Source organism: Ictidomys tridecemlineatus, chromosome 6 (genome assembly GCF_052094955.1).
Source record: "Ictidomys tridecemlineatus isolate mIctTri1 chromosome 6, mIctTri1.hap1, whole genome shotgun sequence".
Lineage (NCBI taxonomy): Eukaryota > Metazoa > Chordata > Mammalia > Rodentia > Sciuridae > Ictidomys > Ictidomys tridecemlineatus.
Genome location: NC_135482.1, coordinates 175,961,295 through 175,988,637, shown reverse-complemented (window position 1 = coordinate 175,988,637; position 27,343 = coordinate 175,961,295). Strand labels below are relative to the sequence as shown.

The following is a 27,343-nucleotide window of genomic DNA, read 5'->3' as shown; positions in this document are numbered from 1 at the left end:
TGATGTTCTTAGCTAGTCTGTGATTCCACAGTGCAGGAGGGGAGCATTTGCAAAAAGCAGTGCTAGTTGGAAGAGATGACCCTGGGCAGACCCTAGGGCAGGGCTGACTGGCTGCTGTAGAGGTTCTGGGTGCAAAATATGTTGGTATTGGTGGCTTAGGTGTTTCCATGCTTATTGTTCACATTTCCTGGACTTCTACACCATCCTTTGGGTTAATAGTCAACTTTTTAAAGATGCAAGTGTCTTTGAATAGATCACAGTGAGGCACATATAGATGGCTTCCATGGGAGTAAGATTGGAAGATGGATTGGATCAGGGGATCCTGCAGCTCTGGGGTTCAGTAAATCAAATTTATGGCATTGGAATTAAGAAGCCCAAGAGTTGGGTAATTTGGGATCCCAACCAGTTTGGGGGGAAAAGTGAAGGCATGGGTAGGAGAGCCATGGCGTGAGGCACGGAATAATTCTGGGAGTGAAGAGCTGGGAAACGGACTTTTAGAGCAGAGGAAGCGTGCTAGACAAGAAGCTTGGTAGACATTTTGTCTAAGGCTAACAGCCTTCTGAGAAGAAGGAAAGGAAAATCTTAATGACCAGAGCTCAGCAATTGTTATAATTCATTGTTGATAGATTCAATTTAGTTGGGTAAATTAACCTAGAAACTTAAAATCCGTGTGTGTGTGTGTGTGTGTGTATGCATGTGTATCTACTTATTTAATAGGATAATATTTTCTTAGTTCCCAGGAACGAACTTCTAAATCTTGTAAAATATAGGTTATGTGGTAATTGGTTTCTTTATTTGCTTTCTATTATGCAGTTATTTGAACAGAATTTTGTAAAAGACATTTATATACTGTTATAGCTTCACATGTACATGAATCATCACAACGTTATTTTGTTATGTTATCAGTGAGGATAAAAGCCTTTATTGAAACCAAAATAAAAATTTTTTAAAAATTCCTTTCTTGGGTGCAGAAAGAGAAACAAAAAGATAACTTAAAAGACCAGTATATACTAATCAGCTTTTTTTTTTTTTTTGAGCTGGTGGCGTTTAGGGTTTATTATTTTTTAAATGGGAAATTGAAACCTTATTAACTTAAAAAATATCAACTTTGCCTGTTTAATGTTTTGGGCTTAAAAATACTAATTATGAAACCTAATATTTCTCAGTATCACACTTTTTTCTCCAGATGTAATATAGTTGCTATCTCTTTCCAAGACTATCACAGCCTTCTGCAAGAGATTCATAACCCAGCAATGGTCTTGAAGATGGAAAAATGACTTCCAAATCACAATCTTGCACAAAGTGTAGTGGCATTGGTCCTTGAAAGAATTTCTCTGCCAAATTAAAAAAAAACTATATATTTTTTTCTATTATATTTTATTGCCACATGTGCATTTCAACTGTTTTTTTTTTTTTTTAATTCAGCCTTGACATTCATTAGAGCGTATTAAGAACATAGCAAGTTAAGTGAAATAGGCAAATGTCAAAGATACCTACTGGTGAAAGTTTCCCCATAGTTTGAAGATTTTCAAATTTCAGATTTCATCAGAATGTTTCTGGTCTCACACAACAATTTTGACAAGGATGAAACAGATTGAACCCTGACTTCTCACTTTATAGATACAATGCTGATTAGTGAACAGAATAGAGTATCTAAAGACACAGCCTCAGAAATGCACACTCTGACTACTAGATTAAACAACATAGAACAAAGAGCTTAAAGGTCCTTTACAGGAGGAGAATGGGAAGGGGGCAACATTTATGCATTTGTTTCCTCCTTAAAATGTAGAAATCATATAGCTGGCTTTATATGTGTCACAGTGTCACATGGGAAGAGGAGAAGAAATTTAGTGTGAATTCTTACAGCATTTTATCTGCCCAGCAGACACACCTTTCTCATTGGGGAACTTGACCAAGATAGTGATCTCTTACATCTCTTAGAAATTACTGGGATATGATGGCTTACAGTGTGTTTTAAAATAGAGACTCCAATGTATTACAGGTACACACATCCCGTGAAGTGTAATTCCTCATGATAATTTTCTTTTGTTAAAAGCTGACAGCATGTCTCTAGGTCTCAGGGACCTCATGGGCTCCATCCAGGGCTCTCTGGCCTTATGACTCCCCTTCTTGTGACTGATCAGTGGAGTCTGCACCATCTGCCTAGGTCCTTACTGGGGATGCTGTCAAAGCTGCTGGGTTCTGACGGCCACAATCACTTGACGACAGCCAGCCAGTGTGGCTCCTTTCCTGGAACCTTTCACCTCATTTTACTCAGTATGACCTTTCCAGAGTGAACCGCCTATGCTTTGGTCTCGGAGCAGTGTGGCAAGTCTCTCCTTTTGCTATTCCTCAAAGGCATTTGTGATCTCTGGGCCTGGGCTCTCCAAGGAGCGCTGGTGAACATTTTAGGACGACTTCTAGATTCCACGTGGTTTTGTTAAGAAGCTGAGGGTTGAAGGAAAGTTTAATGAAGAGAGGCTTGTTTGAGGCAGGTGGTGTGACCAACCATAGTTGGGGACTCAAACCTCTTTGTCAGGTGCTCTGCATTGAGAGCAATGGTTTCCATGACCAAGTTGCTGTGACTTTTATTTATGCTTATAAATTTAACGAGAAAGCCACCTAATTAGTGCTTTCGTATTCTTTAAAAAAATCATTATTATATAAACAGGTGTTGTTATTGAAAGTCAATAGTGCCTTAGCATCCTGAAAACCACCATCAGGTCCTTCCCATTTTAAAGAATTGTGAAACTAAACAATACACTTTAAGGTATATTGTTTCTTCTCAGCTAAAAATAATCCTTTTTTATTTTTTATTTTTATTTTTTTGCAAAAAAGAAAAAAGAAAGAAAGAAAGAAATGTTTAGAAATTTAGAGATTATCTTAAGGACCACAATTTAAAAATGCAAACTTGAAGTTAAATAGTTTAATGGTAAAACATGGAGTCAATATCAGTTTAGGTTTTTTTGGGGGGCTATCTCAGGGTCAGCCCTATTAGTTCTAATGTGATTCCCAGATTTAAAATTGAAAAAATAAAGAAAAGTAAGAGCTTAGAAAATGCTTGACATTGTTTTTAAGCTGCCATTTAATGTACAAATTGAAACAATATTAAAACAGTGTTTTTAAGTTTGGAGCAATTTTTTCCTTTACTTTAAAACGATTCTTGTTTTCAGTGCACATTGTTCCCTCAAAAAAAATGAGCATGGGCTCCTGCAGAGAATTTGGAGTTATTCATTTTGTGTGTGTGTGTTTAGATTTGTGGCACATGGTCAGAAGGAACTTTCTCATGCTCAGCCAAACTATATGATGAATTTTGAAAAGAAAGAATCAAAAAATGAATTAATTTTAAAAAGAAGTTTTCAGATATTTGAGGGGTATTGAGTATATTTAAGTGCTAAAAGGGCAAATGTATTGATTATCTGAATATTGAAATAATTTGATTATAACAGAAAATTCATACCATTAAATTTGGAAGTTCTTTTTGCAAGGAATATTTCAGTCTATTTTTTCTTTTTACTTTATAAACCCTGTTAAAAATTTTAAAGATATTAGAAAATATATCTAAAGACGGTTTATTGTTCCCTACCCCACTTCTAGACCACCCAGCCCTTCATCCATAGCTAGATACACTAATTCTTTGGGGGAGTTTCTTTATACATTGCTCCTCTCACCATCTGCCTTTCTTACATAAAATAAATAGTATACTCTGGATCTTGTTCTTTATTTTACTCACTTGAAGGAATATTCTACAGCTCTTTCCATATCAGAACAATAGGGAGCTTCATTCTTTTTGGGGCTGTAGATAGACCACAGTTTCTGTAACTAGCTTTCTGTAGATGGCTGCTTGGATTGCTTCTGATCTTGTTCTTGTTTTTGTATTGCTTCTGGTGCCGTGATATTTTATAGGCATGTGCAGATAAAAATCTTAGAAGTGAGTATCAGATATGTATGCATTGTCAAATGCCTTCCCATGGAGACTTAGAATTTTCTCTTTCCCACAGAACTGCTTCAGAGAAACTTTTTCCCTGTGGCAGATGCAGTCATATACTTAAAAAAAAAAAACAAAAAAAAATTCAAATCAAGATGCTTCTGAGATTGAAAAGTTGCTCTCTTAATCACTCTAGGACCACAGACTGGAGCTTGGACTTTACTGGGCATTCTAAGATGTGCCTCAATTCATTCATATCTTTTCCCAACAGGATGTGCTATCAGAGTTTCAGATTTTTCTTGAGGGTCCTGGAGTGGAATTAAAGTTAAAAATTAATACTTTGATGAGGTTAGTCTTTAAGAATAGAGCCAGCAGTAATGTTCACAACAATGAGAATGTGTTTGATGCCACTGTTACTTAATGCCACTTCAACATAGTTAAGTTGGTCAATTCTATATTATGTATAATTTGTCACAACTTGAGAAACTTAAAATAGTAGGGACTTACATGAACCTCTATGGATAAATTGCAAATTATGCAAAACCAAAGAATACAGTATGAAGACACTACATATTGTATGCTTCTATTTCAATAATATTCTAGAAAATCCAATCTATATAGAACAAGAATTTCCAGGGAGTCGAGATTTATGGAGGGCTGACTAGAAAGAATCAGGAGGGCAATGGAACTCTTCTATAATTTAATTCTGGTATAGTTACATGACTGTGTATCAAAACTCACAGAATTGTACATCAAAAAGATTGCATTTTATTGTATGTAGATGATATCTTAATAAAACATGAATAAAGAGATGGATGAAAACTAAAGCCAGGAGTATTATTTCCTTTGAGCTTTGGGCACAATGGCAGGCATCTGCTGTTCTTGTATGGGCAAGGTCACTGTGACCTGAGGTGCATTTGCCAATGGGCCTCTTGCCTGATGACCACTGTGTCACTTGCATTTTTCTAGCTGTCATCAGTGGCCCTGCTGCCTCAGAAACTGGCACCGTGAGGATTGGTCTGGCCTGTATTATGGATCTTGGAGGTGCCAAGGTCACAGGCCCAGGGCTAGCCTGGCCAACCAATGTGTCACCCCAGGGCTAACGCGGCTGTGAATGCGTCTGGTTCTGTTCTGTATGGACAGAGTGCAGAAGTCAGAGGGGTGCTTCTCAGGGCTGTGGCCTTTCTGACATGACCAAAGGATTCTTTTTCCTTTCTTTGTGGAGATAGGAAATTCATTCTTAAGCAGGAAATCAATCTTGACTGTGACAGAGAATGCTGTTAATTGTTCAGGTGAATATTTGCTATTTGCTTTCTTGTCCCCAAAAGTCCTCTGATCCCTCACACAGAATTCCTGGCAGTTCCACCTTCCCATCCTTTAGAGAGGCCTAACTCTATATCAGGTACTGTCACTCAGACTTACGCCAGTTAGCCTCCTGTGTGCATTCTAGTTCTCATACAGTGACCATCTTCCGTCCCTAGGCTGTCTGGTACAGCAGTCTGAAGCCCCGTGTGGCTGTTGAGCACTTTCAACTTGGCTCATCCAAATTGAGATGTGCTGTAACACAGAATGCATGCTTGAGTTTGAGGCCTTCATCTAACAAAAAGGACATGAAATCTCCCATTAATAATATGATATTGTTAACATGTTGACATTATAACATTTGGGGGACTCTGTAAAGTGCATTGTTAAAATTAATCTCACTTATCAGATTTTACTTTTGTAAGGTGGCCATTGGATAATTTTAAATTGCAAGTTTGGCTCACGTTGTCTTTCTGTTGACCAGCACTTTTCTAGGTCAGCAGCACCACCTGGGAACTTGTTAGAAATGCAGATTCTTGGGCCCAAGCCCAGCCAGGCCTTTGAAATCAGAAACTGGGAACAGGGCCAAGCAATCTGCATGACATCCTCCAGGTGATTCTGAGACAGGCTGAAGTTGAGGGCTCTAAGCAAAGCCCCTCTATCTCAGCCAGTTCCTAGGCCACTACTTATTGTTTTAAAGCACTTCCAATGAAAGGAAATGGATAAAGAAGGGAAGAGCCCGCTGGTATCTGTGAGTGAAAGCTAGGATACTAGCTTAACAACTACTAAAACTCAAAGTGTGTCTTATCAGTGCTACCGAACACCTTTCTTTTCTTTGATTCCAGCTCACAGTAGGAAGGGCAGCAGGTGCAAGTTCGCCCTGGGCCCAGTACAACACTCCTAAACTGAGCCTGTGTTTGGGCTCTGGCTTTGCTCTGGGTTCTCCTCTTCATTTTTAGGCTCCTCTGGCTCCTGGTGTTTTTCTACCAATTTCCGGCCACATCTCAATAGACTTGACAGCCATTCGACCTTCCCTTTTCATTGCTGCCTGGGTCGAAGGCTTGTGGTCATCCTTGGCTATTTCTGCTACTTGATGTACTTGAAATAATGATGATTGCTGAGTAATCATATGAGCTTTGGTGAATTCTCTTCATTCCACTTAGGTAGGAGGGATGGAATGATGTGGAATGCTGAATTCTCAGTAGTTTTTAAATCTCTAGTAGTTGAGGATCTTTTGGGGGAAATGAAAAACTCCAAATTTGTCTTTCCCTCCTTCCTTCCCTCTTTTATTTCTTTTGGGAGAAATTTTTGGTTTCTTCCTGGAATCGATGAAAGGGGGCTGCATGAGACTTCTGCATCTGGTTCTGATGAGATCATGTATGTTTGAACAGATCATGTACCTTCCAGTGTCCTCAAAACAGAGTTCTTGGTTTCCAGTGGTACCTGTTGGCCGGCAGCCCACTCTGTAACTGCGTGTGGAAGTGTGACTGGATAGGGCACAGTGGTCAGGAATCCTTGCACTGGCTTTGACATCTGATGGGGCTGTATTTGGGTTCATTTTGAACCTTGGGGGCCTCATAAAAATGGGGTCTATGTAGATCTTAGGGCCAAGTATGTGCAGGAATTTTCACTTCTTCACATTTTTAGCTTATGCCTGTATCATATACAACATGACATTCCTAATGGGGTCTGGGACAGCATCTTGCATTGCATACATTAATATTTCTGAAGTGAAACATGAACATTTGTGCTAAGTGGGATTTCGAAATAGAGTATAAATAGCTTTATTTGGGTTTAGGTTATGTTTTGCTATTAAATGAAGTATGAAAGCTTTCTGTTTTTAGATCTTCTTGGTATTTAAGATTTTGGATAAGGGGTTGTGGACTTTGGTAGTGACTGTATTGTCTGAAATAATGGCATAAACTCAGATTAGCAAATGTACAGCTTTGGTTTACTTTGGAAATGTCTGATAAATGTCCTGGATTGGAAAAAGATTCCAAAGAGGTGATGCATATCAACCTTTTAACGTTAATTTTGTTGCCAGGAACCTAAGGGGGCAGTAGTTTAAATGTTCAGACGTATATATGGGGCATCTAGGTGTCAGCACTTAATGTTATGGTTTTAGTTTTAGAAACAAAAATAAATCATCCCAATTGAAATACATCTTTGAATCTGGATATATGTATGCTAACTTGAGAATAGAACACACAGTAGTTGCAAAAATTTACAACAATGCTGTAGGTTTGCAGTTTGCAGTGATACTGTGAAAGCTGTAAGCATAGAGTATGTTCCTTACTCAATAAATATGGACTTTGTGTTATATTGTTATTATAATTACAGATGTTAATAATAAGTAGAGCTTATTATTATTTAGAACTTACTATACCAAGTTTAGATGCTTTTTATCAAAAATTTTTCTATGTTTTAATAGACTTTAAGCTATGAAGGAAATTATGTTCTTGTATTTTTAAAAAGCTTTTAGTTTTTTTAAAAAGCTTTTTAGTTTTTTTTCCCCTGGCTTTATTTCAGTGCCTTTGGTCAAGCCACCTCAACTTGGCAATGGCTAATTTTATGTGTCAACTTTGGCTGGGCCACAGTGCCCAGTTATCTAAGGTCAAACAGGATTCTGGATGTTTCTGTGAGGGCATTTTTGGATAAGATTAACTTTCAAGTTGGTGGACTTTGAGTAAAGCAGATTGTCTTCCATACGGTGGGTAGGCTTCATGCTGTCAGCTAAGGGTCTGAATAGAAGAAAAGATTGACATCCTTCCTCCCCCAGCAAGAAGCAATTCTGCCAGCAGATGGCCTTTGGACTTGAGCTGCAATATTGGCTCTTACTCTCTCTCCAGTCTATTGGCCTACCCTGGAGATTTTAAATCTCCCAACCTCCATAATTGTGTGAGACAATTCCTTAAAATTAGTATTTTCCTCTCTCTTCATACTTTCACACATGCAAACACACAAACACACACACACACACACACACACACACACATAGACACATACACACAACATACCCTATCGATTCTGTTACTCCAGAGAACCCTAATGAATTTACCTTTATTGATCTCATTTTGGTTTCTTAATTTCTAGAATCAGAAAATGGGAGAAGATAATCTCCAAGGTTTCCTCCAACAGCATGTGAAGTAATTTGAGTCTGTGCAGTTGGATTTAGTGCTTGGAAGCCGTCTAGAATGACTCGGGCTTGGCCAATTGAGAGGGTGGAATACAGAGGGAAGTGAACTCTGGGAGAGGGGACAAAAATGACAAGCGTCATCTGGGGCTTTGGAAGGTGGTGGGGATCCATGTGGAGGTATCTGGGGTCATTTGGATCAGGCTTGGTCACAGTGATGGTGATTCACAGAAAGGTGCTAATTAAAACACAGATGTAAGAATTTACCAGTAGCAGAGAGTCCTAGTACAGGCTCCAGGCGGGAGCAGGTGCTGATGCTTCTTTAGTGTTTATTACTCCAGAGCTGTGCTGTCCAGTGTGGAGCCACTAACCCTGTGCAATTCTGTAATCAGATTCTAGAGAACCAAGCAGTGGGGAATCTCTACTTGAGGGCAGTGAAGTTTCATTCCCCAGTGTCCTGGAAACCATGAATCCATGTCTGCCTCCTCACCAGATGCAAATTGTTGGGACAAAACAATTGCTGAATGTTTATTATGTTCTTTATAAATTTTAGTCACTTTCCTGAGCATAAGATCCTCTAACAGGACCAGGCCTCAACTGTTTCTGCAGAGCCTGAGGCTCAGGTGGGACATTTGGGCTGGAGAGGTTGGCTATTTTTATTCCCTCTGTTAATAGTGACTATGAGAGTAGTAGCTGTGTTTGCTGATGCTTCTTTAGTGTTTATCACACCAGAGCTGTGCTACCAGCATGGAGCCACTGGCCCCGTGTAATTAAGCCAACTTAAATTAAATTAATAAATATTACATAAAATTAAAAATTTAACTTAGTCATACAAGACCCATTGCCAGTGTTCATTGGCCACGGGTACCTAGTATCTTCCATATTGATCAGCCCATGTGTGGAACATTGCCATTTTCTCAGAAAGTTTTACCAGACAATGATGCTCTAGTCTAGAGCTCTGTGTACATTCTCACATACTCTTGCATTATTTTGGAGTGGAAATTATTGTCCCCATTTTTTTAAATAAAAAAAATTAGGGGCCAAGTTGGATAACTGGCCCTGAATCCTAGTGTGTAGGTCATATAAGTGACACAGTTGGGAACTCAGAACCAGGTCTATTGGACTGTCTTTGAGCCTTTGACCAATCCACCATATTTGGACTTGTTAGTGGGTAGTAGCAAGCCACAAGTGTGCAATATATCTCCCCTCTTGCCATGGGGCAAAAGGGAACCCTGCATAGAAAGAGGCAAAGTGGGACAGGTCTCAGCATGGTCGTAGAGACTCCCAAGGATGCAGTGTTTGAGATCATCCAGTGGGCACAGAGAATTAGAGTTCGTTGCACGTGTCCCTGTGACTTGGCAGTGTATGGTCACTGGTCTTTGACAGAGTGGTTTCAGTGCAATGGAGGAGGAGAAAGACAGAGTTCAGGGTTTTGAGGAGTAAATGGGAGAGGAAAGAGAGGAAGAGAGAGACAGAGACAGTGGCTGGAAAGGGGCATGAGATAAAAAAACAGAATATTTTTAGGCTTGAAAAGGTGTGGCCCTGCTGATGGACTGGGGCAGAGCCTATCTGTAGGAACCAGACTGGGAGTAACTTCAGGATGAGGAGGCAACCCAGAGATCCTTGCTATGCCCGAAGGGGGTGCAGTGCTGTCACCCCGTCCCAGTGACTGTTGATGAAGACCATATACACTTTTGGTTGCCAGAGTCCAAACATCTGCATTTTTATATTCAATGTTCCTAATAACAAACACATTTAAAATAACAGAGTACACTCTCTCCATAAAAAGCAAACATTCCATTGTAGAACAATGTGAATGGATTTCATGCCATAGAACTATGCACTTAAAAATGGCTAAAATGGTCAATTTTACCAACCAACCAATTAGCCAACACAGAGCATGTGTCTCTGAGCCATTTGGGCACACAAGCTGTGAGGCTGACTCTGGGCAAGGGCCATAGGTCCTGAGAGACTCTTTGCATTGATTGTTCAGTGGAGACCTAACCTAAAGCTCAGGACACAACCCAGAGCAATAAAGTCAGAATATGCAGAAGAAGGACCCAGGCATCAGAATTCTTTTAAATGAATAGGTGGGTCCTATGTGCAGCCGCATTGAGAGCCTCTAATATGGAAGATGAAGTAACTGGAGGATAGAGACAGGAAGGAATAACACAGGGACCCGGGTGGGAGTCCCTCCCTTGCTGGGACTAAAGGAATTAATGGTTGTTTTCTGATTCAGGGATGTGAGGATATTGTAGCAAGAGTGATAGGGACTTTCATTGTGTCCAGTATTTGAGCTCGGCTCTTCTTTAATTTCCCCAGTTGTAAAGTGGGGAGTGATATTTGCAGGCATCTAAGTTCATCATCAAGTCTTCTTGTTTCTGAAGATCTGTTTACTCCTTGGGATTCATTTTGTACACATCTCATAAAGCAAAGTGTCATCAATGTTGTTAGCGATGACATCTTAGGAGTCACTTTATCTTTCCATTTCTGTCTCTCTACCACTACCAAAAGACATTATTGAGAAAACATAAAGATAGATAAATGCATTTGTGAAGGAAGAAACCAGTAAAAATTAGAATGTAAATATATAGAGCCACTAGCAAAGTTTTTAGTAAACTGATCACCCCCTAAAAATCAACTGACTTTGAACCATTATTTCATGATAACTTTTAACTCCAAGATGTTAAAAGTCCATTGATTACCAAACATTCAAAGTCATGCCTTTGGAGTAAACAAAGCCTTGAAACAATTTTCAGAGGGAACATTTTTATTAGGGGGAATATATTCAAAACCTGAGAAGATTTTGAATAATTCAGGGGAGAAATGGAACTTTGCCCCCACCCACCCGCCAAATGTAATGTAGTTTGAAGTGATGTAAGCTTGTGTCTAAAATATTAGTTTAATATGAGAACAGGCCCCTTTGCAGCCTGAGATGATGTCCCTTCAGCCTCCCTTGTCACCACAAGCAATTGTTTGTAATCGAGCTCTGCAGTGCTTTGATTCAATTGGTTTGGGGCCAGCCTCTAATCAAGAGATGCAAATGCTTCCTCATCCACAGTTTCACCAGCTTAGACCTGTCTGCAGAGGGGGATTGATATTGAATTCCCTGTAATTGAAGATGCTTCATTGGATATGCTTGATAACGTTGGTGGGCTGGGAGCGCGCCAGGGGCTGAGATTCTGCATGGAGTTCAGCTGTTGGAATGAGGCGCTGGGGAGTCTAGGCAGCCTCAGGAAATTGTTGCTTAGTTATTGTGGACCTTTAGGGATGAATTTTCATCTTGCTTAAGACCTAACCAGTAAAAGAACTTATGAAGATGAGGCCAACATAGTAATGCCTCTTCAGATAAGAGATGAAATATATAAGGAATCTTTATGGATGCAAGTAGAGTTCAGATACACAACTAAGAAATAGGAAATAAATTTGCTTCACTAATGGAGTCCTTTTTCAGCTTCCTGAACTCGGAAAAAGATACCTCAGCAAACTCTAGGAAGTAGGGGCTACAGGTGTGAAGCAAGTTAGATTTGGCTTATTGGTGATGGGGATGAAGTCATCTATGAATCTGGGTCAAGATGTGATGAGGGTTGAGTCTTCAGCTCCAAGCATCCTCTGATTGGGTGTCCACAGGACCCAGGCAGGGGGAGACTGGTTAGGATGATGATGCACCTTCCATTGGGGTGACAGTTGGAGGGGCGAGGATGGATGGACAGGGAAGCACAGGAGGCTGATGGCTCTGCCTAGGATCCCTGGCCATTTATGTGTACCATGCCCACTGTATTGTGGGTATATCTGTGAGCACAGTACCCACTGATCACTGCTGCACAGTGATCACACTGGGCCATCAGTGCCAGGTCATCTCATTTTCACCTTCAGTCAGGCATCTGGATAGTTTATGCAGATTTTCTTGATTTCTGCTTATTGATAATGAGTTCAAATCATTACATAAAATGCCTCTGTAGGACAGATTTGGCCCCTGCACCTGTCTTCTCTGCCCCTGCCCTTCCAAACAAGAGGCTGATGAGGAAGGAGGGTGCTGGCACCTTCTCCCTGGGAGGCACTGTGCTCTGGGTTGAGGCCTCACTGACTGGCCCCTTGTGCCAGGCACAAGGCAGGGGAGACCTAGGGAAGTCCAGGCAGGGGAGATGTTAGAGGCTTGGGACACTGGAAGGAGTTGGTCTATTTATGGAATGACCCATTTAAATGTGGGTACAGAGAGGGTCACTGTGAGACAATGGCAGGGAGGGGGTTGTGGCATTGGCAAGCTACATCCTGGCAGGAGACAGAAGGTTTTATGGTGGCTCAGTGGTTTGAGTCTTGCTGTAAGTGTAAAAGGGAACTTCTCAGTAGAGTAGTGACATGATCGTTCACACATTTAAGAAATGGCTCTGGCTGCTGCCAGGCAGAACAGCAAGATGAAGCAGGGAGGGCCAGTGCATGTTTAACCCAAGGGCTAGAACTAGGCGGTTCATTTAAGACGGACACTATGCTACCTTGTACAGGCAAGTTCTGTGCTGCTCTTGGTTGTGCAGGATAGAGTGTAAGTGAACATCACAGGGTCATGTGGGTGTGAGGTGGACTGTCCTTCACTGTCCAGCACAAGCCGAAGGGATGTTTCTCTTGTTGAAGGATATGATTTCTCCATTTTGTTGAGCTAGTGTACCAGTGAGGGATCTTAGGTGGGCCTCTTCATCTTCTGTGACTTAATTTTGACTCTGAACTGTTTCTCTACTCTGGGTTACTGGGAGATTCGATCTTAGCTGCTTTATAGTATTTACCCTCCTTCTGCTTTGTACAAAGGCCCTGGGGTCAGAGGCAGCGCCTAGGTACAAGAGGTATCTTTTTAGTTAAGAATCTCAGGTCTATACTCCTTACCTCTGAGATGTACAAGGTCACCTTGGGTCAGCCAGTGTGCTGCCTGTCTTCTGTATCCAGGAACTTGTACTTACTGGGGTCCCAGCCTGGGCTGGGCTGCAGCTATTTCTTCCTTCCCAGTCTCTACTGGCATAAGAGCAGCCAGTACTCAGCCTACTGCCTCTGTGAACAAAGCCCACTATACTTTGTGGCTTTGGAGTTGATTTTGGAGAAGTCTTTCAATCTCTGGGCTCTTCTCTGTAGTTTCCACAGACGTTCTTCCTCTCATCTGACTATCACCGCCTTTTCCTCCATGGGTTTTAGCATTTGGAAACCAAATCCAAGAAGCAATGTGTCTTCTCAGTGACTCCTGCACTTTGAGAGTCACCAAGCTGCCCAGGGATGGGAGAACACTGAGCCCGCTTGAGGGAGGCAGAGAAAGAGAACATAGAAGAAAGAAACGTGCTAGTATTTCCACAAGTGTTTTTTTTTTTTTTTTCACGGTGGCACATCAATGTTACTGGTTGATTTCTGTGTTAGCCTTTTATCTCTGTGACTGAGCTACCTGACATGAACAATTTAGAGGAAGAAAGATTTATCTTGGCTCACAGTTTTGGAGAATTCAGTCCAGAGTTGGCTCCAAGACAGAAGCATCCAGGGTGTGGCAGAGGAAAGCCCAGGACAGATATATCCCCAAGGCCACAACCCCAGTGACCTATTTCCTGCAGCCAGGCCCCACTTGCCTAGAGTTTTCACTACCTCCCACTAATCCATTCACATTATTAACCCACTGTTGAGGTCAGAGCCTTCATGATCCTGTGCTCCTCTCTGAACACTGCTCATTATCCAGCACATGAGATTGGGGGGAGAGGGAATGATACAAATCCACACCATAAGTTTCAGAACCTAAAGGGAACAGAAATGAAGATTGTGGGAAAGAGAGAGAGGGGAAGAGGAAGCCAGGACCTGCCTGGTCCAAAGATCCTTTGCCTTCTGGGGTGGCAGGGAGGAGGGGGAGTGGGCGAGGGGGAAGAGATATTTCTGATGGTTGCTCACCGACCAGATCCAGGAGCTGTCAGTGGAATTCCACACTGCGAACTGACTCCACACTTGCCACATTCCCAGGGAGGTGCTAATGAATATTTCTTTAATGACTGCCTTTTCAGTGGTTCACGGTCACCTCCAATACCTTGGATTATGCTTGGCCATTTATAGGACTTGGTTTGGCTGCCCCTCCTCTGCTTCCCCTGGTCCTTGGAAGACTCTAGTCTTGGTGTTTTTTTTTTTTTATTATTATTATGGCAAAATAAACATGGCATAATATTTACTATTTTAATCATTTCTACATGCCCAGTTTGGTGGAATAAAATACATCCCCATTGTTGTGCAACCATTACCACCATCTATATCTAGAATTTTTTTCTATTATTATTATTATATTTTTTTGGAATTATGTCACTGGGAGCATGCCTTTGGGGTTTATATTTGTCCCTGGGGAGTGGAGCTCTCTCTCCGCTTCCTTATTTTTTTATTGATTTTATTTTTAACTACATGACAGTGGAATGCATTACAATTCTTATTACACATATAAAGCACAATTTTTCATATCTTTGTATATAAGGTATATTCATACCAATTCATGTCTTTATATATGTACTTTGTTTTTTTTTTGTATTACAATTCTTATTACACATATATATCACAATCTATCATACCTCTGTTGATACCCAATTCGTATCTTCATACATGTACTTTGGATAATGATGTCCATCACATTCTACCATCCTTGCTAATCCCCCACCTCCTCCCTCCCCTCTTCCCTATGTAGAATTCATCCATTCCTCTCATGATCCCCCTCCCTACCCCACTATAAGTCAGAATCCTTATATCAGAGAAAACATTTGGCATTTGTTTTTTTGGGGAGATTGGCTAACTTCACTTAGCATTATCTTCTCCAACGACACTCATTTACCTATAAATGCCATGATTTTATTCTCTTTTATGGCTGAGTAAAATTCCATTGTGTATATATGCCACATTTTTTTTATCCATTCATCCACTGAAGGGTATCTAGGATGGCTCCACAGTGTAGCTATTGTGAATTGTGCTACTATAAACATTGATGTGGCTGTGTCCCTGTAGTAGACTGTTTTTAAGTCCTTTAGGTATAGTCCAAGGAGAGGGATAGCTGGGTCAAATGGTGGTTCCATTCCCAAATTTCCAAGGAATCTCCATCCTGCTTTCCATATTGGCTGCACCAATTTGCAGTCCCACCAGCAATGTATGAGTGTACCTTTTCCCCACATCTTCACCAACACTTATTATTGTTTGTCTTCATAATAGCTGGCATTCTGACTGGAGTGAGATGATATCTTAGAGTAGTTTTGATTTGCATTTCTCTGATTGCTAGAGATGATGAGCATTTTTTTTTCATATATTTGTTGATATATCCTCTTCTGAGAAATGTCTGTTCAGGTCCTTGATCTATTTGTTGATTGGATTATTTGTTTTTTCAGTGCTTAGCTTTTTGAGTTCTTTATATACCCTAGAGATTAATGCTCTATCTGATGTAAAACATTTTTAAATTTGCAAAACTGAAACCATTCCCATTAAACAACAAATCACCATTCCCCTCCCCCAGCTTCTGGCAACCACCACTCCACTCTGTACGAATTTAACTATTCTTGGTACCTCATATAAATGGAATCATAAGGTATTTATCTTTTTGTAACTGGTTAGACTCTTACCATGGTGTCCTCAAGGTTCATCCATGTTGTAGAATGCATCAGAATTTCATTTCTTTTTAAAGGTGAATGGTATTCTATTGTAGGTACATACTGTTGGGAGTCGCCCTGGCTCCAAAGACTAACTTCCCTATCCCCAAGGAAGAGCCGTCCAATGGTGAGCCCTGCTGGCTCACATGATCCTGCTGTCCAATGGTGAGCCCTGCTGGCTCATCTGATCCTTACCCACCAATCAGATTAGCCCTGCTGGCTCACCTGATCCTTATCCACCAATCAGACTAGCCCTGCTGGTTCACCTGATCCTTACCCACCAATCAAAAAGCACCCCATGCCAACTGTCAGACCACCCCTGGCTCTATAAATATGCAGAGCTGTTCCTCAATAAACAGGCATTTTCACTGATGACAAGTATTGTTGGTTCTTTCACATACCACATTTTATTTATCCATTCATGATGGACATTTGTGTGGATTCAGTGTTTTCACTGTGACTAATGCTGCTATGAATGTGGGTGTACAAATATCTTTTTGAGACTCTGATTTCAATTCTTTGAGGTATATTTTTAGAAAGGGGATTTGGGGATTATATGGTAATTCTATTTTTAAGTTTGGTGGGGGAGGGGAGAGACTACCAGAATATTTTCCACAGAAACTATACCATTTTATAATCACCAATGCACAAGGATTCCAATTTGTACATTGGTATCAATATTTATTATTTTTTGTTATTTTTATAGTAGCCACCTAATAAGTATGAAGTGTTGTCCTGTTGCAAGTTTTTATTTGCATTTCTTAATGGTTAGAGTGAACTTGAGAATCTTTTCATGTGCTTATTGGCTATTTGAATCTTTATTTTGGAAATGTCTATTCAAGTTCCTTGTCCATTTTTTAATCAGGATGGTTTTTGTTGTTTTGCTTGTGGAATTAATATATATATATATATATATATATATATATATATATACACACACACACACACATATATATATATATATATATATATATATATATATATATATATATGCTTTATTTGTGATCTTAGAGGAAAAGCTTCTAGTTTTTCACTATTGAGGATGATGGTTGCTGTGAATTTTTCCATATGTGGCATTTATTGTGTTCAGGAAGATTTCTTCTATATCTAGTTTTGTGAGTTTTTATCATGAATAATATTGAATTTTACAAATGCTATTGCTGAATCGATTGAGATTTACCCTCTTTATTCTGTTAATGTGGTATACTAATCAGTTTTCACGTGTTTAACCATCCTTGCTTTCTAGGAGTAAATATCTGTTGGTCATGATGCATAATCTTTGAATATGCTGCTGAATTTTGTTTCCCAGTATTTTGTTGAGGTTATACTGATCAATTTTCATAAGGGGTATTGATTTTTTAGTTTTATTCTCACGTAGTTCTTTGCCTGGGTTTTCTGCAAGTTTTATTTACAGTGAACTCACAGAATGAATTAGGAAGTGTTCTGTCTTCTTCATTTTTGGGGTATAAGTTTGAGGTACACTGGTATTAGTTCTTCTTTATATGCTCAGTAGAATTAACCAGTGAGCTTTTCAGGCCCAGGGCTTTTCTTTCTTGGTAAATTTTTGTTGACCAATTTGGTCTTTTTACTAGCTGTGGGTCTATTCAGATTTTCTCTTTCTTTATGACTTAGTAGGTTTTATGTTTCTAGAAATTTCATCTAGAATATCCATTTTTTTGGTGTGCAATTGTTCATAGTCCTCTCTTATAATCCTTTTTAATTCTTTAGAAACATTGGTAATGTCCCCCAATATCACTTCTGATGAAAGGTATTTGAGTTTTTCTCTTTTTACCTTAGTCTAGATAATCTAGCCAAATGTCTCTTAATTTTGATATTCTTTTCAAAAAACCATTTTTTGTTTCGTTGTTGTTTTTCTAGTTCTTATTCTGCTTATCTCAATATTTTTTCCTTCTGCTAACTTTGTTTTAGTTTGTTGTTTTTCTAGTTCCTTGAGTTTGCTTTCTGAAGTTGTAAATATAGGTCATTCATCTTTAATAAAAGCATTCTTAGCTATAAAATAGCCACTTAGCATTGCTTTTGCTGTATCCCATGAAGTTTGAATATCATTTTCATTTTCATTCAACTATAATTACTTTTGACTATCCTTCGTGATAGCTTCTTTGACCTATTGATTGTTTAAGAGTGTGTTGTTTTTACAAATTTACAAAATTTTCAGTTTTTCTCCTGTTACTGATTTCTAACATTATTCTGTTGTGGTTGGAGAAGACACTTTGTATGGTATCTATGTTTTCAAAACTGGGGTCTTAATTTAAAATTTGGGTCTTAATTTGTGGCCTAACATGTGATCTATGCTAAAGATTTTTCCATGTGCACCTATGTGAGTGTGTATGCTATGGTTGTTGGGTAGCGTGTTCTATATAGGTCTGTTACATCTAGTTGGCTTATTGTGTTGTTTAAATTCTACTGTATAATATTTCATTTTAAGAATAGAGTGTTGACTTCTTCAACTGTTGTAGTACTATTTCTCTCAATTGTAAACATTTACACATACAATAGTAGATAATTAATATATATAAAACAAAAATTAACAGAATTGTTATACCCTCTGCTGTGCTGAATATTTTAATACATTTTTTTTTGTCTTTGATATTTTTTAAAAAAAATTTTCCCCCTCTGAATCTAGTATAGCTTACCCTATTCTCTCTTGTTGACACTGTTCACATGGGATATCTTTTTCCATTTACTTTCAACTTGTGCATGTCTTTAGATCTAAAACAGTATCTTACAAACAGTATAGAGTTGGCTCATCTTTAAAAAATAAATTAGTTCAGTCTCTGACTTTTAATTGGAGAGTTTAATCCATTTACATTTAAAATAATTAACGATAATGAAAAACTTGCTTCTATTACATTATTTGTTTTCTATATGCCTTATGACTCTTTTGTTCCTCATTTCTAACACTTATGTATTCTTTCATGTGTTGTTTATTTTTTTATTCAAACATTTTAAGTCTCTTCTTATTTCCTTTTATGCATATTGTATAGCTATTTTCCTTGTGGCTACCATTCTTTTGAATGAGCCGTAATTTTTATGTTTGTATACCTGATGATTTTGTTATTGTTGAGAACTGAACATTTGACTCTAATAATTTGGTAGCTTTGGGAATCAGATTCTCACCCTTCTCCAGCCTTTGTTGTTTTGTTTTGGATCGTTGTATGCTGTCTTGGTGCTGAGAGTCAGCCTGAGATATAAACTGAAGGCCTTTATCAAAGCCTGCATCTTTCCCTAGGCATGTGTGGTGCCTTTCCAATATTCCCCATAAATGCAGTTGATTTTGAATGTCCTGGTCTTTAATTTCTGTTGCTCATCTGGGGGAAAAGAGAAAGATGAAATAGATTTTTTAAAAAATGCTAGCCCTTTTTAGTCCCATTGAAACCCTTTCAATCTGAGAGGAGCAGTACTAATATCTCCTGCCTCTGTATCTGTGTCTCCCTGATCAGAAGAAGCAATCAGCAATCAAACACTAATATTCAGTATTTGAAAAACAGAGTCTGTCTGTTCTGGTTCCCATAAGATACATGAACGCCACTCCAGGAACATATGCATGGTTGTCGGCCATGGGCTGGGGTGTAAGGAATGAGTTAAGATTTGAAATTGACTTTTATTAAGTCCAAGACTTCCCCTGGATGTTGCAATTGTTCAGTAGACTCCAGAGCTCCAAAATAGTGACACTGAACAGATTCTGCAAGTGTAATTGTTGTTTGGACAGGGAGATGGATTCCTGATGCTTCCTACTCTGTCATCTTCCCAGAACCCTCTCCCTGGTTCCTGTGCAGATCAGTTCCCATGGGATACATAAAATTCAGGGTCTTTTGGTTAGTGGCTTCCACTCCCGCTAATGACTGGAAGTTCCATTTTATTTCTAGTGCCTTGAAAAGAGATGGATGAACTATTTTACAGTGTCAAACAATAGTTATCTGACAGGTGCCACTTGAGTAGAGACCCAAAGGTGAACTTTTCCTACCCATGTTTGGAGTCTTCTCTTTCCTTCTCATGCATTATAATCTCTTGGTTTTCTATTTGATGGCTTATTCCCATTAGAATTTAGCCATGTATATCTTGGATACCTTAGAAGCAAGTAGGGCATAAAGAAAGAAAGGGAGGAAAGGAAGAAGATGGAGTGAAAAAGTAAAAATCCTTTTTTGACTTTTGGTTTCTCTCTTGACACTCCCTCAGTGGCCCCATCTCTGCATCTAGTGAGAGTTCTCATTAGATTTGTGAGAGTTCTCTACTCTTGCTTTCTTCCCTTTCTCCTTTCATAGACCAATCAATGCAGGGTGGCTTGAACTCTACTGGGATGATTTTTTTCAAGGTCTCTAAAGCTTAATTAACACTAAATCCAATGGACTATTTTCAGTTCTTTTTTTTGCTTGATCTGTTGGAAGTTTTAAAATTCTGGTTTCTTTTTCATTTGTCTATGAGACCTGGTTCTAGCAGATGTTCTCCTTATCTCTCCAACTCTCCTTTCTCAGTCTCCTTTGTAGATGTCTCTTTCCCTTAAATGGCTCAGTCCTAAGCCCTCTTCTTTTTTCTTTTGGTATGCTCATGCTGGGTGATTAAAAAAATAACTATTTCTATGATTTAAGTAACCATTTGCAAACTGAAAATTTGCAAGACTTTATTTCCAGCTGATATCTTTAACTTTTCACCCAATTCCATATGGCAGATCACTTACTAGTATTCTGTCTTGAATGTCTCCCACACACCTTGGTATCAGCAGGTCAGAACCAGCTGCTCTTCCTGCAGAGTTTCCCACTTGGCTGATGAGAACACTACCACCTTAGATACCCATCCACTCAAGTCCCAATCTGGGTGTCACCCTTGACTTCACATTTGAGCCATCACTGAGTTTGCCATTTCTGCCTCCTTTAGGAGCCACACAGCTACCCACTTCCCCTTCTCTCTGCTGCCATTGCCCTTTCTGCTGGGAGTCTGTGTCCCCTTCTTATTCCTTTGCCCCACCCACTCTGTCTCATCTCAGGATGTGTTTGGAGCTAAGTCCCCAAAGTGCAGACCTGGTAATGCCAAGGCTCTGCTCAATACTGGTCCTTAGGATCAGGCCAGGGTTGCCCATCCGGGGTACCCGGCCCTCACTCATGGGCTCTTATTCATTTCATTCCCACTCACAGTCGCTCAGCCATACCAATGGCTTTCATTTCCTGGAAAACTGTTCTTCTTTGCCTCTTTCTACTGTAGTAAGATGGAGAGACATTGGAAGGGTTGGATGAGAGGAGTTACATGACATAATTTGTACTTTCAAAAGACACTCTGGCTGTGGACTGTAGGGTGGGACCTGGGAGGGTCTGCAGACAGTGGTTCCAGGGAACCCACTGAGAGAAGATGGTGGTGTGGGTACTGCCCATGGAGATAGAGGAGGTAGTCAGATGCTGGATATGTTTTGAAAGGATACCAGAGAACACTGGTGACAGGTTGCATGTGGAATCTGAGAGAAAGGGAGGAGTTGGTGGTGACTGCACGGTATTTGCCCTGGGCCACAGGAAAGGTGAATCTGGCATCAACTGAAATGCAGGCAGATGGCAGGTAGAAAGTTTTGAACAGGGGTAGTGGGAGTGGAAAGATCAGCAGCTTACTTCTGAGATCTGCTCAACATCTGTGCTGACACGGTAAGCAGAAGAGCAGCCTCTGATGATCTCCACGTGGCAACGTCTTACCACATAAGAAAAAGGACTTTGCAGATGTGATGAAGTTAAGGATGTTGAGATAGGACATTTTCCTGGATTGTCCATGTGGATCCAATAAAGTCACAGGGGTCCTTACAAGAAGGCAGTGGAAATGTCAAAGTCACAGAAGGAAACCTGATGATTGAAACAGAAGTTGGAGTGATAGGCTTTGAAGTTCTAGCATGAGGCCACAAGCTAAGTAAGCAATGCAGGCAACCTCTGTATATCTTGTGAAATCCATTTTTCTAACCCTGGCTTTATAAAGCATGGAAATAGATTCTCTCCTGAAGTCTTCAGAAGACTGGAGGAGACTTTGAATTGTCTCTTGTCAAAATCATGCTAGGACCTTCATTTTAGTCTGATAAAGCTCATTTCAAACTTCTGACCTCTAAAACCTGAGGATAAAAAATTTGTGTTGTCTTAAGTCATTAAGTTGTGATAATTTGTTAAAGCAGCACTATGAAACTAATACAGTAGAGATGTCAGCCAGGCTATATTATATATGTCTGGAGTTGTGGGAACTCTTTAATTCCTTCACTTCCACTGTCACTTATTACTAGTCAAAATAACAGTGCTGTTTTGGCAGCCTCAGCTATCTTAACAGTAAAAATCTGAAAATAGCTTTTAGCTAAGTGAATTCCCCATACAGTATAGTACAAGTTTCCTGCTTTTGGCGGGTGAATCTTGTCCATACTGTAACTGATATGCTATATAATTCTATCTACTACATACTTTTTGCTTCATACAGAATTTTGATATGTATTGCAAGTGATTTCATATTAATAAATATGATATCACATTAATATAACAAAACAAAAAGTTATCATCTGAAGCAGAAAGTAAAAGATGCAAGATGTAATACTTAAGTAATAACAAAGATTCAGGGAAAGTTAAAGAAAGGTACAAGGACTATAATTAAATTGTATTTGAGTTGATAGTTTAAGGGCAAACATATCTTTAAACTACAGTAGTTAATTCCTAAGACCATCACTCTTATTGTAGCATGAGTCCAAAGTGGTCAACATGAAAAAATTACATGACTATTGACTGATGCAATCGTTCAGAAAGTAGGAAATTATACAATATACTTTTCAAGCTATCTCTTAGCATAATTCAAATTTTGAGTGCATTGCCTTAGATATGCTTCAGTTGTCTAGAAAATTAATTTAGGTGGAACATTTAGTTCCTCAGTGATACTACGTAATAATAAAGCATCATTGAATTTTAGCAGTGAATAAATTCACAAATCTTAATGTGAGATATTTGATGGGTAAATTCTAATGTTTTTTCCTAATGGCAAACTCTAATGCACAGGTCCTATTGCAAAAACCTTTATCTATAGAACTATAAATAACTAAAATAGAGTTAAAGTTATGCAGGAGCAACATACTGGAAGTTCACTACCCAAGTGAGACCTGAAGCAACAAGTTTGCTGTAGCATATGGGGTGATTTTTAAGTCTCTTTAATAAGAAGCTACATCCTGCCTCGTTCTTTTCTAAGACCTATGCATATATTAACTGATTTTAAACCTCATAAAAACAATTTTGTGAGTGAAGTACTGTTATTGTTCCCATTTTACAGATGGCAGAACTGAGGCACAGAGAGATCAAGTAACAAACACAATTTCATCCGGCTGGTAAGTCTAGATTCCAGCGTAAGGAGGCTGGCTCTGGAGCCCGTGCCCTTAACTGTGTCTTCACTCATCTTTCCACTTACACGTTTGAATTGCCTTTCCTCTGCTCTGTGCCTTTGAAGTCGTCCATGCAGAAGGTGTTAACGGGATTTCTCTTCAACACTTTCTCTCCTAGTTCACGTCTTCCTCTTTAGCCTGGTCTAGGCCACTAGTTTATTCGTCCTCTGCGGACTCTGATCCTTAATCCAGATGATGTGGCACTGCCTCACCAGATGGCATCCTTCTTGTTGAAAGCCACGTATCATTTTCCCATATCCTACAGAATAGGCGCTTAATTCCCAAGCGTGACATTTTTATCATTTAAGATTCATGTTTGTGAGCAAGAGAAACCCTGTCTAGTAACTCTGATTGGGAGAGTATTTTCCCTGGGTGATGGGAAAGAGCCAGGGAGCCCTGAGCAGGGGCAGCAGGACCGGTGAGGCCAGATGCTCTAATGACCACTGCTCTGCCCTGGTTTAACCCCCACAGCTGGGCAGGCTGCCATTGGTGGCTGCAGTTACTACAGCTGCCACTCATCAGAGCATCTGAATCCACTCTCACCATCACCATGGTCTCTGGGTCATATGCCTGAGATTCAAAATCCTACGGGAGAGCAGGCATTTGACTCCGCCTGGCTGGTTTCCTTAAGGGGGAACAAGGATGAGGAGCAACCTCATTTTGCTTCTTTAATGTAATAGAGGTCCCTTACATCTGCTGAGACTGACAGCATTGAGAATTGCCTGAAAGTAGGAACTTGGTTTGGTTCCCAGCAGCCAGAAATATCCCCACAGCTTGTTGCTCTAACATTTTTGTCTGTAGCTCAAAAAAGAATATATGTGCACACACACAATGTATGTCCGTGTACACACACATGAACATACAGATATTTAACTGAAAAAGACTTCAGGAAACAATTCTTACCCATAGAAATGTGAGCAACTAATATTTTCCATTATTTTCTTATTTCTTAAAATGCTGGTCATAACTTACTCCACCTATTTCGCATTTGACTCTGTAGCATTCTCTGAATAGTATTCAAAATTCTCCCAACAAGTAAGTTTTGCTTAGGTAAATGCTTATTTGTGTAAGAGACAAATATTTTCATTAATCTTTAAGTGAATGTTTCAAAATAGATCCTTGAAGGTTGGCATTTATTACCTTGACAACAAAGTAGGCAAACATGAGAAGAAAATATAAATCTGTTATGTAATACAAAGGAGCACTTTGTAATTTCCAAACAGAATATCTGATTGTATCGTCAGAAGTGCCTAATATAATACTTCAGCATAGCTTGCCAGGAAATGATAAGAGTTTGCCAGGAAGTGATATGTTTTAGTTTTGTGTACCTCTTAAGCAGTAGTAGTTTGTCTTTTAACAAATATGAAGTGAATGAGACACTTTGCTGGGTATTATGACAGATACAGTGGTGAACAGGGCTGAAATTCTGGTCTCTAGGAGCCGAAAGTCTAGAAGAGAAGACAAGGATATAGAAAATAGTTGTATCCATTATAAAAAAAAAAGGATCATGAGAAAAGAATAAAAAGGAATAAATAAGATGCATAGGCGTTCAGAGAAATGTGAGCATCCAGTTTCTGTTGAGCAGGTTCTTTGAAACAAAGGAGGACAAGAGGGACTACAAGAGGGACCTCCTTGTCATCTGCTCCATGGTGCAGGTGATCAGGCCCTGGGGATCCACATGGGCTTCCAGACCACAGGGCTTGTCTATAGGGAAGATTCCTGTCCTAGTCCTCTTTGTTCCTAGTACATAGGTCACTTTTGGCAGTTAGTACCCAGTCAGTACTGAGTCAATAAATAGCAAATGGATTAACCTTCTTTTGGCAGCAGAGTTTCTAGAGGTGATTGGAGCTCAGTGTTCTGGTCAAGGGCTCTTGCAGAGGCCTCCATGGAGTTGAAGGGGGCATGGGACCTCTTTGGAGAGTCAATGCCAGCCAGCAGACAGAGTAGGGCTGGAGTTCACAGGCATGTCTTTCCCAAATCAGAAATGACAGGTTGTATCAGCAAAATTTGCTGAATGTCTTTTAGGTGAACATTCTTGGGCCAGCAGGGATCTATAGATCCTAAAAGTCAAGGATCCTACCCTAAAGGGATGTCCAGTTCTGCAAATAAAGTAGGACAGGGAGGGAATGAAGGAGGCAAAACATAAATAACCACGTGCAGTGAAGATGAGAAAGGATAATGCTGTCGGGGAGGCACAGGCAGAGAAAGGGTAGCCAGTGGCCTGGGCCGCATCCAGCTGAGGAACTCTGGGTTGACTTTGGCCAGTGTGAATCAAGCATGATAGTGTCTATGTGTTACTCTTCTCTAGTCATGATACCAATATCTTGAAAGTCTGCTCTTTCTTAATAAAATGAACCTAGTACTGTTAACGTGCTGCATTGCATTCATCCAAGTTTGTACTGGGGGACTGTTAAGTACAGAATCTGCTCTCCAGGAACACACACCATGGAGATAAAATGGAAGAGGAATAGTATTATCTCATTAGCTTTTTCAAAACAAAACTATTTTTATGTCCTGGCAGATGGTTCATAGTAACATTTTTTTTTCTAATTGCATCCAATTCCTTTAAATATGAAACTCTGCCTAAAAGACACTCCCCAGTCCTTTACTATGTAAAGAGCCAGTCTCCAAACAGAGATGAAAAACGTATCCTGCATTGAGGGGCTCTATAAGTTGTAGGATGGAGAGAAGGGTATGACATAACAAGAGGGCAGGTGGACACAGGTCATCTCCAGGGCTGGGCTGAACATGAGCAGAAGAAAAGGCAAGGTACCAGAGGAAGATGCTCCAAGCTACTGCAAAAGAGAAATGCAAACTCTTCTACCAGAAGAATTGAGAACCAGCAAAAGCAAGCAGCAGCAAAACTCATTCTCATTCTGTGAGTGTACTCCCTTCTGAGGCCCAGTCAGCCATGAAGCAGTGAGTCTGCACATATTTTTTAGTGCAGTGGCATAATACTACATCTTATGTAATACCCACCAGGTAGGTGATGGGTGTGTTAGATGTGCTTTCTTCTAGTCCTCACAACAAAGCTACAAGCCACTATTTTTAGTTGTGTTAAACGGCTGACAAGGAGACAGGATGAGATTAGTGAGTCAACACTTAGCCAGAGGAGGACAGAGGGTGACAACTTCTCTTTACCTTAATCTAGCAGATCCCCTTACCTGTCATTGTGCTTTTTTTTTTTTTTTTTTGGCCCTGATGAAGGCTTTCTGAGAGGCCTAATGATAGGCAGACAGTTTTTAATTCTTTAAGACAAAACAGGGGGAGAGCATGCTACCAGATAGCACACGCTGGATAATTCACATGCTGTTCCACAGGCAGTTGGAAAATCTTAAAATTTGCTTCAGAGGTGTCAAAGCACATGGCTCCCTTCTGACACTGATTTCATTTTCATTCACCCAGCTCAGAATTTCTTCAAATTCCTTCTTTTGCACTCAGGAACAGAGGAATTGGCATCTCCATTTGCCTATTTGGCCACAGGGAAACCCTGGGCTTGCTTTGCTCCAAATAAACCAGCCCCTCCTACTAATTTTTATTTCCAATCTAGATATCCTGTCATTTCAACAAGAACATCTAACCGGTGGCATCTCCAGGCAACCCATATAATGATCTCCCCAGATAAATCTTAAATTTCAATTTAAACTGCCAACTTGCAGAGTCAATCTTTTTAATCAGTTCGTAGTTTCAGTCCTTCCTCAGAATCATCTAAATCGTCCCACTTTGAAGTTTTCCTCTAACTATCCCATAAGAAAACAGTGGTTTTACATTTTTAACTTTTAATTCGATGATCAAAGGCTCATAACTAGAAACTGCCATCCTTTGCTCTTCCCTTCCCATTTTAAGTCCACTCCTCAGCGGCCACAGATTTCAAATCATTTTGCTACTTTTCCCAATATCTAGTTTCACCATTCTAAGAATGTGCTCTGTTGGTATTTATGGTTTTTTAGACATCATTT

At 39.8% G+C, this 27,343-nt stretch overlaps 1 protein-coding gene across 14 annotated transcripts in view; it reads left to right on the top strand.

The window, feature by feature from the left end:
• Mtus2 (microtubule associated scaffold protein 2) overlaps positions 1-27,343 on the top strand; it is a 620,658-nt gene that overhangs the window by 195,853 nt on the left and 397,462 nt on the right. For 9 of the 14 annotated variants that reach the window (XM_078016162.1, XM_078016169.1, XM_078016170.1 and 6 more), the window contains one exon: positions 23,276-23,330. The exons of the other annotated variants lie outside the window; for them this stretch is intronic. The gene's annotated coding sequence lies outside the window, so the exon portion shown is untranslated. The remainder of the gene's footprint in view (positions 1-23,275; positions 23,331-27,343) is intronic. 14 annotated transcript variants of the gene reach the window in all.